A 17,703-nucleotide genomic window follows, 5' to 3' on the forward strand; every position below is an offset into this window, starting at 1 on the left:
GGTTATTATTTTGTAATTTGCATTGAGGATTTAGCGGACCTTGAAATATAGGTTGACGAATTTTATAAATGAATGTAACAATAATTGAGAGGTATCATGTTATGTGTGAATATTGTATCAATCATTCAGTAGCGGGGAAGTTGTGCGAAGTTATATGAAGAAGTGTGTTGCAGAGAAGATTTGATAGTGAGCTTAACCAGAACCATACCCAGGCATTTGGAGATGCTATTTTCACAGCTCATGTAATCCAGATTGTTGTCCAAATTCTTTTGTAAGTTAGTGAGACTTCTTGTAAGGCAGTGAGCCTTCCCTAAGGGTTGTAGCCTTTTTGGGTTTCTTGTTTGAGTAGTGATCTCTAGGAAGTGTGCCTCAGTGCACGTGCATTCCCCATTGTAATATTTCACTTACTCCTAATAGGGTATTGTCTCATTGTGGGTAGGTTCCCACCGTGGTTTTTCTCTTAACCGAGTTTTCCACATAAAAAATCTTGGTGTCATGTGTGTTATTGATATGGTGTTGTTTCATGCTTCAAACTGTTAATTATCAGATTTGATTTATGGTTTAAGTTGCAATAAGTTTATGAGCAAATTGATTCACCCCCCCTCTTAGTTTTCTACATTGTTGCCATCATTAATGTCATCTTGAAAATTACAAATCCTCAACTTTGAACCAAACAATTTTTTAAAATAAAATTTAATAAAATGAAGCAAGCATGCAACATAAAATTTTATTATTCTAAAAATATAATTAATTTCTTGTTTAATTAAAACCTTATTTATTATGTCTTCACTTATAAGAAAAGTCTTATGTTTCTTTATGGATGAAGGTGCATTAGGGTTACAAAAAAAAGTAGAAGATAAAATTAAATTTTTTCCTAAGGTTTTGTTCATCTCTATTTTTATTATGCATGAAAAATTAAGATTTATCTTGCTCTTATTTGAAAAGTACCTATTTTTCCTAGTTGAAGATGTTAGATTTTATTTCTAAAAAATATTCAAAATCTCTTTCAGTAAAGAAGAAAGCAAGGAAAAAATTGATTAAATTATCTAGGGTTATTTGTTGTTTGTTGCATAGAGGAACATGTATGTGCTACTAGCTATGGCGTAGAGGCACTGAATGTTGTGTGACCAGGATGTCTCATATGGAATCATGTAAGAAAGGTATGCACATGTTAGAAACACGGTTGTGATTGCACCGAAAGATCGACTTGTTAATGCCCAATACAACCACGAGCCTTAATGAATCCATGGGAGGTGGTTAACCCAAGAGCCGTGTTGCACAACACAAGGAGACCAAGGGCGCACAAGGTGATAATCAAATTATGTCACTTCAAATTTAAAATTTTGGTATGCTACAAATTGTAACATGAAGGATAAGTAGATTGCCTAGCACACCTATCCCTTCTAACTATTTTCTAAATATTGTAGTGTAATAATAATCATGATTTTCTCAATGACATCAACCAATTAAGCTCCAAATAATATCTCCTCACTACCTATTTAGTTTTGTATAGAATATCTACTCTAATGCCCAAGAGTGTTGACTTCAATTTTCTGAACACTATCCTAATATTAGCGACCCCTTTTTTGCTCATACAATAATTGACTACTATATTAAAGGCCTGCAGATTCTCTTTATCCTATGTGCCAATAAGTAAAAGTCATTGTGGCTAAAAATAAATTCAAACGAAACTATTTTATTCTCATCCAATCTCAGGAAGGAATACTAAAACTAATTCAACTACAACTATGAAAGTTAATGGAACCAAATTTATATCCAAAATTTTTATTCAACATTGATTCTTATAGTAGTCAAGTCTATCTAGAGTAGTAAACATTATTGTCTTTCAAAAATAATTGATCAAGACCAATGTGATGTGATGACAATATTGGAACTCACATAATTTTCATTCTTTCCCTTATAGAGGGGTCTCCGCCTCTCAAATCAAAAACTACTAAAATTATATTAATATTTGATTACATCAAAGTTGTCGATGCTTTATGCCTTGTTGACTCAAATGCTTGTTTTCCCCTAATAAGATATTAATATTTATATTAGTATTTAATTATGTCGTAGTGGGTTCCACCTCTCACATTAACATGTACTCAAATTATATTAACATTTAATTACATTGGAGTCGACGATGCTTGATCCCTTGTTGACTCTAGCCACTTGTTTTCCCTTTAGATTATATTAATATTAATATTAGTATTCAATCATGTCATAGCGGGCTCCACCTCTCAAATCAAAATTTACTCAAATTATATTAATAATTGATTATGTCAGAGTCTACGATTCTTGATCCATTGTTGATTCTCACTTCTTGTTTTCCCTTAAAATAATATTAATATAGTATTCAATTGCATTGTAGTGGGCTCCTCTCAAATCAAAACCTACTCAAATTATATTAATATTTGATTACGTTAGAGTCAATGATTCTTGTTCCCTTGCTGACTCTAACCCCTTGTTTTCCCTTAATATTATATTAATATTAATATTAGTATTCAATTAGGTCACAATGGGCTCCACCTCTCACATCAACACACTCAAATTATATTAATATTTAATTATGTCAAAGTCAACGATTATTGATCCCTTGACCACTTGTTTTTCCTTAATATCAGTATTCTATTACGTCACAGTGGCCTCCTTTCACATTAACACACAATCATATTAGATTAATATTTAATTATGTCAGAATCAACGATACTTAATCCCTTGCTCATTGTGACCACTTAATTTCTCTTAATATTATATTACGCCGAAGGCGTTCCCTATATGAAATTGAGGAGCTCATTTTGTTCATCAACGGTGCACAATCATCAAGAGATAGAGCAAGACGATTGCACCCTCTAGAGCCATTGATTCATTTATGTTACTGAATATTTATGCCCTGTCTTATCTCTCATCATCAATGCCTCTGTATACGATGGGACAACAAAATAGATTTTTGGGCTGTGTCTATTCTGGCTCCAAAACGGACCTTTTGTACAACGTGTTAGCGATAGGTTAGTCAATCACAACCATTAATTATAAAATCGACTGTGTAAAACGTGCGACTAACATGCATGTTAGTCAATCCGTACTGTCATTTTGGAGCCAGAATAGACGCATCTAGATTTTTGTCTGCTCTAGTTTGCAATGAAAACTGCAAGCGGTCACAAGCTCCCTCTTCTTGTTTGTCTCATTTTTACTTTACAAATCCCTCAAGTTCTTGAATGAGGACATTTTCTGGCCATTTGTGAGCCTTTTTCATCAAAGAAGGGCCAAGTGTAAGCATGAGATCACAAACTCAAAATAAGTGTAAGCATGAGATCACAAACTCATTTTGATCAATAAATCTGTCGTCGTTGAGATCAATTGCTTCAATTATCGCTCTGAAATGATCATCACTCATCTCTTCCATCCCCAACACATTTTCATTCTTCTTCAAGCTCTGCAAAGTTAACACGCCTTTCTTGCATTTGACAGAAGATTGATGCAAGGTGACCTCTCTTGCCTTTCCATTGTCATTTTTCCCCTCTCTTTGCAGCATACACACTTCCCAGGTTGATTCTACTTTCCACAACCTCTCACCCCTGTTTTATTAACACATATTTCATATATATATGCAAAAATAATATTTTCCTCTTTAAATTATTCATTGTTTGATATGCCCTTTGATTCCCTTGTGGCAGTTGATTCACCTCTTATTTCACCATTCAAGCTTTGGACTGGGAGTTGAATGGTCATAAAACTTGTATGAGAGTTTTTAATGCCTTTCCAATAAATCCATTTCAACCAAACACATACCTTCCACTTCAATCGCATCAGCTACGAAGTAAGCCGCCTCAACAAATTTATTCTGTACATGTCTTATCACAACGAACCATGAGACTACTATTCGATGAGACATTGTGTCAAATAGTTTTAAGTGCCATGTTTATGCTTCCACATTTTGCAGACATGTCTACCAGAGTAGTTGCAAATACAAGACTTGACATAATTCCCTTATCTGTTACACTCAGATGGATGTCTAAACATTGTTTTCAAGCTCCCATTTTGGCACAACCTAGGATGATCGATTTCTTTTAAAAATGAAAAAAATTCTTTACTTTCACACTCAATCAGAAATGGTCTCTTGTTGCCTTCGATTCCTTACAATCCAAACATAAATCGTAGATGACATTTGTACAATGAAAGAACTTCTAGAGTCCAATGCATCTCGACCAAGATGAACAACTGATTTTGGAACCGAATATAGAGGAGCATATGAAAAATAAGGAGCCATTCAAAATATCCATAGCAAAGATTTTTATCACCAATCCGATCGTGTGGTCCTGCATCAAAGACATAAGCCATTTGCAGTGCTTTCCCATAAACTCCCGTTCTCCTAATTTATCTGCCGTTATAGGCAAACATATTTCTTATAGGATTGAAGGCTAATTTGTGTGGCTCGAGGCATAAAAGTTGCCTTCATTTTAATACCTCCTTCTAGGTAAATGCTCTACCATTAGTTCTGCCACTTGGATGGATAAGAAACACTGGTGATATAATTCACCACATAAAAAACAATAGATTCAATTGCTCCAAATTTGATATCTATACACCCTTCACTCTTTCCCACCCTACAACAAGAAGTGCCATCATATAATTCATTTGGTTAAAATATAATATCAGATTTTCATAATCCATAATTTTTACCATTGTTGTTTTTGGATTAGATTGTGTGCAAGGTTTTTACATCAACAATTCATATTACACTTTGTGATCCATCCATCGTTATTTCTAGATTACATTGTGTGAGAGTTTTTTACATCAACTTTTAGGATAACACAGTAACATAATTTAATCCAAAAATAATAGTAATCATGATTACCACTTTCTTATAGATTGGGTTAAACTAATCCATTTTACAAAAGAAAGATTATAACATCTATAGAGGTTCATAATTATCACAACTTTGAACTCCCCTTTTGTCTCAAATATACTCTAGCTTGATTCATTAGTTATCTTTTATTCAATTCATCACCAAAGATACAAAAAATCATCTTCTTTCTTATTCTCACCATGTTATCCCTATATAAATTTATCACCTCCCTACAACAATATAACAATTTAGTGTAGAAGAAAAGTGAGATCAAATCAATAGTCCCAACAATCCAACAATACAATGCAAGAGAAAGGACTTGAGAAAAATAATAGTTCCTTCTTACTTTTTCTCTCCATTGTTTGTTTACTTAGCTCATGGTCCAAATAAATTATAAGTTGAAATGGGAAGGAGAAAAATAAAAAATAACATTTGATTCTCAACTTTGATTTTTACTTTGGGTATATAGATATACTTTTTCATGTCACAAATAACAACAAATAGCCTTACCTTTTTCAAGATTCATTAACCCATACAACTTCGGGAGTGGGGGCCTTCTATTGTTAATTATATTGCATAGGTGATCCCTTATAATTCAAAGAGTATATTTATTGCATTTAAAAAGTATATATTGACTGCTACGTGTCTTCTTCATAAGGTTATTACCCTAGGTTCCGAGCTCTCTTTTCAAGAATTGAAATAGACAATCATTCACATTTGTTAAAATACTTTGAGCATTTTTTAATTGCATATTTCCTCACTATTAAGTCATGTGTTTTTGTCATAATACACTACACCCTTAGTTTTATTTCCCTACACCATATGCATTCCTACTAATATAATGTAATTTAAAATATATATCATAATAGTACATTTATCTCTTTATCTCCCTGCTACTCTTCTATCTCTTTCTATCTATATTTTTGTCACCTCTTCCTACATATATATCTATCTCTCTTCTTATCTCTGTCTCTTTAAGTATCACTTTTATCTCTCTATATCATCCTCAATTTATATCTATCCTTCTCTCACTCCCAATCTCCCTTTCTATATATTGAGATACCTCTTTCCCTCTCCACATTCTTTTACTCTTTCTTCCTCTATTTGTCTCTCTCTTCTTCTCTCCCTCCTTTTCTTTCTCTTTCTCCCCCCTCTAACCATATCTCTCCCTCTCTCCCCACTCTATTTCTTCTTCTATCTCTCCCTTTATCTCTATCTCATATTATCTCCATCTCTTTCTTCCCTTATCCTTTACCTCAATCTTATAACATCTCCATCTCCCTCCTCTTGTATATGTCTCCCTCTCTCTACCCCAATATCTACCCATACCAATTGACCTTGTGTACAATAAAAATGTATTCAAGAAATAGACCAAAATCTTACGTAATTGACTTTCCACACCTTTTGGGCGTACCCATTGAATAGAAGATAAAATATTTATTTCAAAAATGCAAAGCTTCATTCATTGTTATCTAAAGCTTTATGTACAAACCCCGGAATAAAAGAGATTAAAATAAGCACAATATTACACAAAATTGAGCAAAGTTGACCGAGTAAATAAGATGAAGAAGGAGAGTACATATAGATAGAGTGACTGGGTCGAATCATAAGTCGAACCCAACACTCAATGAGTGGTGGTGAGTTGCCTCCCACTAAACTAGCATGAGGTGTCGAAACTAAGTCGACACCTCTCTAATCAACTCCTAAATGATCTTGACAACTTGCATGAACAAGTGTCAAGTAGATATGGACGACTAAGTGGTCTTAAGTAAGCCTAAGTGTAAATAAATACACTAACACTTTCTATCCATATATATTCTTGTCATACATTCCACTCTTGTTTTGAATGCTTGAACCATTGATCTAGGGATGCACATTAATATATTGATTCCCTCAGGCATATGTTTAGGAGGTTGGACAAAGAGAAAATTGTCTTGAATAGCTAAGTCTCTCCCCAAACATAGTAGAGAACTTACATGCTTTGCATTTCCCCAGCCAAAGTTCACTTCATGAAATCCCAATCGTCTCCAATCACTCACTACAAGCAAATTATCTTTTTTCCTATGCTCATTTGATATAGATGGACATGTCATAATGCATGACATCAAATATGCATCATTTAAAAATGACTTTGATCTTTTTATAATCTTTGTAGTCTGCAAAAGAGATCCATTTATGAGATCTTGTGCAGTATCTATTGCACATACCATGCCAATACCATTACCATAGTATCCTTGTGGAAGTGGGGGATTAATTGATCTCCTCATATCTGTTGCAAAAAGAAGCTTCACAGTCTGTTTATTTGGAAGTTGAAGAGCCTTTGTCCTTGCTCGCCATGCCAATGTTGCAACAATTTTAAATGTAGAGAAAAATTCTTCCCCTTCTTCCATAAATTCCTTTTTGATATATTTTATTACATTCAAGTTAATAACTAGAGAGGCTTGAATTGATTCATCTATTCTTAGAGGTTGGTGCAAGCTATGTATGCTCTCTACAATGGATTCAAAGTGATAAAATTGGAGGTGTATAGGGTCTTCTGACCTCAATAGCTCTCTTTTCCATATCGGCTCTATCAAGGGCTTAACCTCTCCCCTTGCCATTTCTGCAAGGCCTATAAGAAACTGACCTGCTCCTCTCCTCTCACATATGCTATGATGGAAACTCATTCCCACAATAAAACCACCACATGCAAAAGGAGTTACCAATATGAAGCAAATACAAGACACTGCCGAAAAATCATGTATCTAATACATAATACATTAAATCAAGTAATTATGTATCTAATACAAAGATTGAAACTAGATAGCAGATGTAAATTTATCAGAAACTAAAAGATTAAAACTATTGATGAATAGATTAAATTACCCTGAACTACAAGAAGATGGAAGTTCTCAATAGGAGTAGTAGTAAGTGGAAGTGTAAAAAGTAGCTGTTGAAATGATGGTTTTCCGTCATCCAAATCCCCGAGGACTGCAATACTGTTATCCGCCATTGCTTCCACAAACAGAGCTCCATCGCCTGTGCATTCCACTTGAAGCTCCCCATCTTCTTTGCTTCTGAGCCGCCCAGCGAAAGGAAAATAATACACCAACACTTTGGACAGAGCCTCTCGAATTATATTTGCAGGATCAACAGAAATATTGTCACGACCATTGTAGACTAACAATGAATTGAAGATATTTCTTCTTAAAATGGATAGGCTATCAATGGAGGAGAGGGGGAGGATAGTTTTGGGTGAAGGCAGAAAGGGAACCACCACGACTGGCTCACACCTCTTTACCTTCAACTCTGTTGGCCCTGCTTTCTCCGTTCGTATTCTTCTCTGAACCTCAAAAAGAGTGTAAAACTCAAACTTTGTGATGAAAACAAGGTGTAGGAGAATCACTTTATACGAAGTCTCCAAACATCAAGCGTAAGAATGCTCGTGTTACAACAATCACGATTTGAATCACATCTAAGTCTATTGATATGCATTGAGCTGCAAGTGTATTGACATTGTATTTACAACTTTTCATATTTTAATCAGCTAACAATGTCTATTCCAGGGAAACATTTTAGGGTTTTTTAACAAACTTGGTGCAGAGGAATCCATTTATACAGTATAGAGAACGTGTTACGACAGTCACGATTTAAATCACAAGGAAATGGGAAAATGTATTGAGTTGCAAGTGGATTTGAATTCATTGCACGAAGCGTAGGCAATTTACAACGTTTCATATTTTATCCATTCGAGGCACACATTTTAGGGTTGTTTAAGAAAGATGCGTCTATTTTGGTTCTAAAAGTGACCTGTCGTACCAACAACATGCATCGACATACATGTCTGAGACATGCATACCATGCCAATTTGGCACAACCGCCGGACCCACAGAATATGATGTGGACTTGTCGTGGACTCGCCGATTTCAAACGTCGGGGCCCACGCGAAACTACGTGGACATGCCGGAGGACAGCGGATCCTGGGCCGCGGCTTGCTTACTGGTTAGTGGTGGTGTGTTGTGCATAACACGCACATTAAAAGACATGAAAAAGAAACAACTGATAGCAAGTGTAGAAACCACGTTCGGACGACAAACCGATGGGAAAAAGAGGGCACGGGCCTTAAAAACAAGTCATAAAATAAAGAAAAACCGCCAGCAATTTAAGAAACCATGTTCAGATGACATACAGGCTGGAAAAAAAGGGCTTTGCTTCCAAAACATGCTGGCTCCAAAACGGACCTTTCGTACGTGTTAGTGACAGGTTAGTCCTTAGTCAATCGCAACCATTCATTGCAAAATCGACGATGTACAACGCGCAACTAACATGCGTGTTAGTCAATCTGTACTACGCGTCCCTGTACCTCCATTTCAGAAAACATGGAGCCATTTTTTGCCTCACATGGAAAAAAGGAAGACTAATGCGCAATTAAAACATAAGGGCAGGCTGCGAGTCATTGTTGAAGTGCTATTGTTAAAGAAGCAGGCTGCGAGTCATTGTTGAAGGGCTCTTGTTGTAGTAGCAGGCTGCGTTGTTGAAGGAGGCTTCATTTTTGAAGGGTGTGAGGTATGTGGAAATCGGCCTCTACAAGTCGTCTTTTTTCTATTTGTGTTTGGATTTTATTAAAAAAGATGGACTTGTATATTCTGGGTTTGCATTCTTTGTTTTCGTTTCTTATTTTGCTTTATATGCAGTGGGAAAATTTACTTGTTTTGCTTTATATGTAGTGGAAATTTTTTCTTGTTTTGCTTTATATGTAGTGGGAAATTTTCTTGTTTTGGAGGCAGAATAGGGAGAAAATTTACTTGTCTAACCGTTGCGTTAGTGTTTGATACTGCATAGGACACGTGTTTGCTGGCTCCAAAAATCCTTACATTGCGACTCCCGACTGACAATCCATTGTAGTAGCCGTCCAGTAGTGGGTCGACCTTTTATCTTTGCGTCTGTAGATTTTGGATTGGACGGGTGGGATTGGGTTAGAATGCACGTTAGGTATTCGCGTTAAGGTTAGCCGCGTTAGGGTTACAAGCCGCGTCATTGTTAGAAGGCGGGTCAGGGTTAGCGACGTTAGGTTAGAACGTGGGTCAGGGTTAGAAGGCCGGTTAGTGTTAGTGGTGTTAGGGTTATAAGGCGGGTTAGGATTAGCCGCATTAGGGTTAGAATTGGTGTTAGGTTTTTGGTCAGTCACGTCTGGGCGAAGCTATTCAGACGCGCTTTTGGCTTCAAAATGGACGCGTCTGTTCTGGCTCCAAAACGACAGATTGGATTTATCATCGATTTTGCAATAAATGGTTGCGATTGACTAACACATTGTTATCGCACTGTATGAAAGGTCCGATGGTTCAAAACGAGCGACTAACAATATTTCCCCGATGACTTTCTTTTCTCTACAACCTTCACTGATGGACGTTTTCACTATTGCGCTTTTTGGTATAAGTCTTACCGATAGCCTCATCAGTTATCGACAGGACAATTTTATGCTTTTGCCGCTTATGTTCACTATATCGATGAGCCTTATCGGTATATGCTTCTCCGATATAACCGCCGTTGACTTCATACTATAATCGGCGAGAGTGATGTTGATAGGTCCGACCTTGGATTTCCATGCATTATTTTCGGTATATGATACACCAATCAAAAGCTAGTATTTGTTGCCTGTGTTTTTATCGGGGTGACTTATCTCGATAGCGTAAATTTCCATTATTTGTAATTTTTACTTCCTCTTCAGGATACAAAAGATTAATAATCAAACAGGAACTTCTTCCATCCATAAGGGCGCCTTTTCTCATTATGCTTCCTGAGATGCGCACTCGTCTATTCTAGCTCCAAAACCACAGTAAGGATTTACTAACACGCGTGTTAGTCATCTATTTTACACCGTCGATTTTGCAATTAATGGCTGCGATTGACTAACCCATTGCTAACACATTGTACAAAAGGTCTGTTTTGGAGCCAGAAAATAACTTATAAACTAATACATACTATCTCAATCAAAATATATTTACATAAATAGATTTATTAAGAAATAAAATAAATACAAAATTTAATATACTTAATCAAATACATTAAAAAATTTGACTTCTTTGCAGCTTTAACATGCAATATTAACTCTACATACTAAAGGCTTCGCCCCCCGTGGGAGCGGACTCTACGTCGGAGGCGTCTATTCCGGCTTGAAAACGATAGTACGGATTTACTAACACGCGTGTTAGTAGAGCGTTTTACACCGTCGATTTTGCAATTAACGGTTGCGATTGACTAACCTGTCATTAACATGCTGTACGAAAGGTCCGCTTTGGAGCGGGAGCACCTATTGTACAACGTGTTAGCGTTGTGTTAGTCAATCACTGCCCGTTGATTGCAAAATCGACAGTGTAAAACGTGCGACTAACAGGCATGTTAGTCATTGCGTACTACCATTTTGGAGCGGTCATGCGCGAAAGTGCATAACGCGCCTTGTTAATCGATGAATTTTTTTATTAGCTGTGTGCATCATATGAATCCAAGGTCTTCGTAGGATAGCATGATATGGATATGCGTAAGTGTACAAAAACGTCCACAAACTATGGTGCAGAAACTTAGATTTTAGAATAACATGGAACATGTGGTAGATGAATTTAGTTATTAGAAAGCACTAAAAAATTAAGGCATAGGTTGATAAAAATTCAAATAATTTATAGACGTCACTGTTAGTTTGAAAGATTTGCATGTCCATTTTGGAATCATAGGTATCTTGATTTCAAATATGGAGGCCAACTTTTCTTTAAAGACAAGCAAAACATAGGTCGCATTTTGGGGACGAATAAGCGATGATAGGTTGATGAACCTGTTTATCTTGAAGACACCACATTCCTTTCCGCGGTGAAGTTGATTCTTGGACTTGAGTATGTATACGGTGGATGGAAGTACAAAACGAATGCAGACATAGTGTCTCTATTTATGGCATGGTGTCTGGATCTCCGACCTGTTCTGAAAGTTAGAGAAATCATGAACAAGTGTGTCAAGAAGGAATGGTTAGGTGGAATGGAAGTTTTATTAGGTTTGGCATGAGACATGGATGACTTTGAAAGTGTGGACGGAGCATGGATTCACGTGAGTGAATTCACTCCTCCCTTGCGACTGTTCTCGCTCTGGAGCGCCACATTCGATAAAAAGGCCAGAAGAAGTGTAGCACAAGCTAGAATGTATGGTATTGTGCAATACCTTGAGACGATCGATTTCTGGCAAGCATGTGTGGAGATGGAAAAATGGGGACCTTGGTCGGAATATAGAGCACTTGTGCAATGAACGGTTCTTGCATGCATAAAACGATGGGGTTGACCTTGTGGAAGAGGAACAACTAAGAAGGGCCGTGTGCTGCAGTTCGGTGAAGGCGCCAGCAGGGAGAAAAAAATGAACCAAGTTAGGAACATGGAAGTGTTGGATGTGGGAGAGGGCACGGTCACTGTTCACGTGGAGTAGCAAGATGGAACATACAACCTTTTTTGAAGCAAGGACTATGTTTTTAAAAAAAAAATGTTTTTGAATGTGTTATGTATGGACCATTATGTATACCGGCTTCGATGGTCTAGTCGGCTAGCCATGGAGGTTTATCTTTTAGAATGTAAACATTTTCAGAATTAATTTAAAATATAGCTTTACCGGACAAAAATAAAAATTGTTGACACCAACTGATATTCTTATCTTCCCCATTTTGAAATTGTTGTTAACATTTCATTATACATTATATATGCTAAAAAACAAATGTTTTTGATTGCATGTGCATGAAATTGTTCTATAGCATCAAACTCAAGAATTTCAATATATATGACTACAAATAAAATTAAATTCTTGTAGCACAATTGAGTTTCTATTCTGACTCGGTAAGAAATTGGAAGATTTCAATATATATGGTGGAAAAAAACCGATAACCTTATCTTCCTCTTCTGTGCTCGACTTTGTCTCCCTCATCGGGTATCGGCGTAACCCAAAACTCCTCTCACCGGTGATTTGAGTTATCTCGATGACTTAGTATTTCTAACTTTTGCTATTGCCTCATCAGAGTAAGTTATGCTGATGATACCGCCTTTGCCGTCTAGCCCATCGGGTATCAGAGTCGCATGGGATGACATTTTCTGATGACCCTGTTGGTCGCTGAGTCGCGATGGGTAAAAGGACTTGCATCTTCCCATCGCGATCTCACGACCACCGCTGATTTTCCTTGGTCCTAACCACAGTTTAAAGCACTTTTTCCTCTTCACACTTTCTGGGCCCACCATTCAGTTGCTGATCTGCGAAGAGTAAAAGGACTCGCAACTCTTCATCGCGGTCTAGCGACAACCGTTAGATCAATTCCTTATCGATTGAACTTTAAGATCCCTTCATCACTTAACCGCCAATGCTTAACTGCCAGCACTGGATCTCTGACCGGCCCTGCCACTAGCGGCTTGTCGCTGAGTTGCTATGGGTATTCAACGTGCAACTTCCCATTGCGGTATCATGACCACCGTTGGATCAAAACAGACTTGCCTGACTTTTAAGAACCCGATGCATACGTTAGAAAACCATACTTAGACTTAGGAAAATTAAAGCGATCCAACTTAAAAGATGAAACCCGCCTAGACTTAAAACCCAAATGGCCCCTTTTCAACGACATAAAGACCCTTCCAGTTAAGTGGAGAAAAAGGTAATGGACGAACAGATTTTCCTTAGAGACAATAAGACATGAAGGTTTTTTATCAAATGTTCTCGAAATTATTAAACCCAAAATTCATAATTCATGGATAGATTGTTGCTCATGCATGGGGCCGTGGCTATTCTGGCTCCAAAACAAACCTTTCATACAACATGATAGTGACGTGTTAGTCAATCCCAGCCGTTTATTGCAAAATCGATGGTTTAAAATACGCGACTAACACGCGTGTTAGTCAATCTACTCATGAACCCTTGCTCAGGCCAAGAGCAATACAAATTTGTAAACACACCTCAAACCTGCACCAAAATAAATTAAAAACACCTCCTGAGCAATAAAATAACATACACTAAACCACTATGAAAGAACAGTAGCAAGGTCAATCCATTTGGTACAGACTGCTGCTACAAAAATGACAAAATTACAAGGTAAAATCTGGAAATTGTCTTCAAAATCTATTCAAACTTGCTCACAAATGTTCCAACCCGTGTGGAATCATTCTCAAAGAATTTTATATGCCATTTTGGTTATAACCAACTCTTCAGCGGTTGTCTAACCACCAATTTGCTGAAAAAATGCAAAGTTTCTCAAAAAGTTGAAAAAAGTTGTCAAACAACAATGACAACTTTTGCTCAAATGTGCATTTTTGCCTTTTATGCATTTTTACTTATACTGAACCTCCTAGAATGACTTCCTAACATTAAAATGACATGCCTAAATGCCTAATGAGGCTTTACATGTCGTTTTACATCATAATGCAAATTTATGCCATTTTAGGCTTATAAGGGCTCATAGGCCAGATTTGAGAAAAGTAACAACCTAGGTGACAACCATCCTTCAAATGACTATCAAACACACATGTGGAGCTTTGAGTATTCCGTTATTCAAACACCTAATCCAAAATATGGATCATCACCTCAAAATGTGGAGCTAGAGGTAGGCCATACTTTAGTGGAAGGAAAAACCGGAGACCTCTATTTTTTCATGCACTTTGGCAAATTGGTATCAGGCCGGTTAGATAAAGTACGTACGAGCATGGAATTGACAAGTTCTCATAATAGTAAAGATATGCTATTTGGATGAACCTTGATTGGAATTCGGGTCTGTTATGGTCTCTAGACTTCTCTAGAAAGTCCAAAACCTTATATAAGGAATGGTTCAGATTGCAGTCTTAAGCCTGGAAGTATCGATCTGAATCGATGGTGCATCATTTTGGTCTCAGTTCCCTGTGTAGAGAGGAATCGATCCAGGACCAATGTAGCTGGCTATTTCAAGGAAACGATGTGCTCTGGAATGCTGTATGGCAGGTGGCTAATGGTATATTGGGTGCTAATCGACACTGGTGTGATGTGTTTGTTTATGAGGCTGTCATTTTCCCTATGGTTGACATATTCGATTCAAAGGAAGTGAGCCTACAGAGGATCAATGAATTTGTCTGCCCGTCTGATGGACAAGCCCTGACAAATGCCATTCTAGAGTTGGATTCTGATTATTGGGTAAGCACCCTTGACATCTATTTTAACCACACCAACTACATCTCCTTTGAATCGGAGGAGTCAGACAATGAAGACAATGAAATTGCCCAAAAAAGGGCAGCATGGGAAAGGAGGAAGAACTTCATCTAGGAGGCATGGGAGGTGTTTAGGGTAGGGGTGAGGAATGGGAATCTGGATCCCTTCCGCAGACTACTCAACTCTGATGATAACTGGCTCTCGACACCAATCGCTATCAAAGTAATGGAGATTGCAAAGAACATGGCTTTCATACTCCAATACATTGGGAATTAGTTTTGATGTTTATCTACAATTTCCTATTTTGCATATGTCACTTGAAAATACACTTCTATGACCCTATTGCAGACAATAGGAATAATTTTGTAAAATTAGCAGTAGCACTATTTTAGGTACTTACCCACTATGTTATAAAATATCTTGTTATGGTAAATAGGAAAAAGTGTCAGCTGACACTATGTTAGAAATGACTCACCATTGTAGGTGCATGGAGCGCCTTTGATGGTCATTTTGTAGCCAATATTTTGATGTTTAAAGATGTCATTTTCATGTACATGTACTAATGACAGATGGTAGACATTACAATTTGTAAAGAACCAATGCTTCTTACACTTCATGCTGCCAATTTTTTAACATAATGTTTGTTAAGTATTGATGTAGTCAAATACAAATTTTCTGTCACATGAGGTATTGATCTATAGTTGTTAGTTTTGCCTTTTCTGTAGTTTAATATTGCTTCAATCTCTTTGTTAGCTTCAAACTATTATGCAAAATCCTTGTACCAACTCTTCATATATGGATTTGATGGATTAAAAGCATTTACTCAACTAAAATCCTGCTATGATTTTCCTCTTGTGAACACCAATCTACCCGTTCTCTGCATTTAATAATGGCGGGTTTAGGGTATTGCAATCAGATTTCGCAATGGCTAATCGACATAACTTTTCCGATAATTTAATTATTTGGCACCACCTATCCTTCAGTCGGCATAGGTCTTACCGATCAATTCACCTCCTGGCTAGGTTCTACTTTCACCTTTATATTACATCAGCGTAGGTCATTCTGATACACCCTCCTTTTATTCCTCCGTGGTGTTATCAGTGTTTTGGATGTTGTTGGAAGTTTTTCTTGATATCCTTAATTTTCCAAATTTTGGATTGATCCCTTTCAAAATCTTAAAAAAAAACAACCTTTGTGTCGCATTATTTCCAAATCACTTATATTTGCTCGTTGCTTTTTTCACTTAAGTGGAAGGGTCACCGTGTCGTCGAAAGGGGCCATTTTGAGTTCTAGCTTTGGGTGGATTTTAATTAAATTTGAAATGTTTCATAGTTTCCTAAAGTCCTAAGTATTTTCCTTTATGTATGTGTCGGGTTTTTAAAGGCCGGACAAGTTTCTTTTGATCTAACGGTTGTCGTGACATCGCAATGGGAAGTTGCGTGTTGAATATTCATCATGACCCAACGACAAGCCACTAGCAACGGGGCTAGTCAAACAGTTAATGCATACAGTTAATGGAGACAACTAGCGATGAAGGTTTAGTGGTAACGACTAAGTAACGAAGGACCTTAAGGATCGAATGGTTAGCTCATGATCTAATGGTTGTCATTAGACCGCTATGAAGAGATGCTCGTCCTTTATTCTTCGTAGACTAGCGATTGAATGGTGGGCCCGACCAATGTGGGCAACGGACCAGGTGTGTTAAAGGTTGACAAGTCCAGAGGAAATCAACGACTGTCGCTAGACCGCAATGGGAAGATGCTCGACCTTTACCCATCCCGGATCAGCGACAAAGAGTAGGCGAGTGACAAAATGATGGGCCCACTTTGAAGGCCAAAGTGATTAAAGGGAGCATTGAATCCGCATGATCTAATGGTTGTCGGTAGACCGCGATAGGAAGATGATCGACCTTTACTCATTGCGGATCAATGACTGAAGGGAAAAATACTCAGAAGAAGCCCTTTTGGTCTGTTGGAGCCAAAATTTAAAATTCAAAAGAATTAATTGCAGAAGTGCACAACCCTATTGATGATAATTAATGATCAGTTGTCACTAAGGTGCCTCCATAAGACATTGTTTTGAAATTCAAATTGTAAAAAGATTTCAAGAGGATTACCAGAGACTAGGTGTGCGGTTTTTGTGATTTCTCAGGCGACAAGTAAGTTTTTCTGTGAGTGTGCTTTGCAATACCTGTTTGTGTGACATTGTTTGGTGCTGGAAATTTAGAAGGGGTTATTTGAATAACAATTGAAGTGATGATAGCTTTATATTGATAAGATGGCACCGCAAAGAGAATTTATGGGAAAGATAGATTACCAAGAGAGGGCTATTTGTGATGACTTTCTGGAACAATTGGTTCAATCCACAAATAATGCAACCAAGATAAAGGAACTTGTGCCCAAATCTCCCCACCTGTGACAGTTTATATGACAAGGGATGTTGGTTGAGAGATCCCCAGATAGGCATGACAGGTTTAGGTCTATTCAGGGTAGGGTTTGGCCAATGAAATACACTTTCTCCTATAAATAATATATGGGAATTAGATGTTGGGAAATTGGTCATCTCTGGAGTTTTCATGGACATTGATTTGTTGACCCAGATTGCAAAAAGTTATGACCCTATCACTAGGACTGTGAGGAATGTAAACGCCCCCCCCCTAATTGAAATTACTAATGATGAACTCAGAAGGGTAT

Source organism: Cryptomeria japonica, chromosome 8, assembly GCF_030272615.1.
Source record: "Cryptomeria japonica chromosome 8, Sugi_1.0, whole genome shotgun sequence".
Lineage (NCBI taxonomy): Eukaryota > Viridiplantae > Streptophyta > Pinopsida > Cupressales > Cupressaceae > Cryptomeria > Cryptomeria japonica.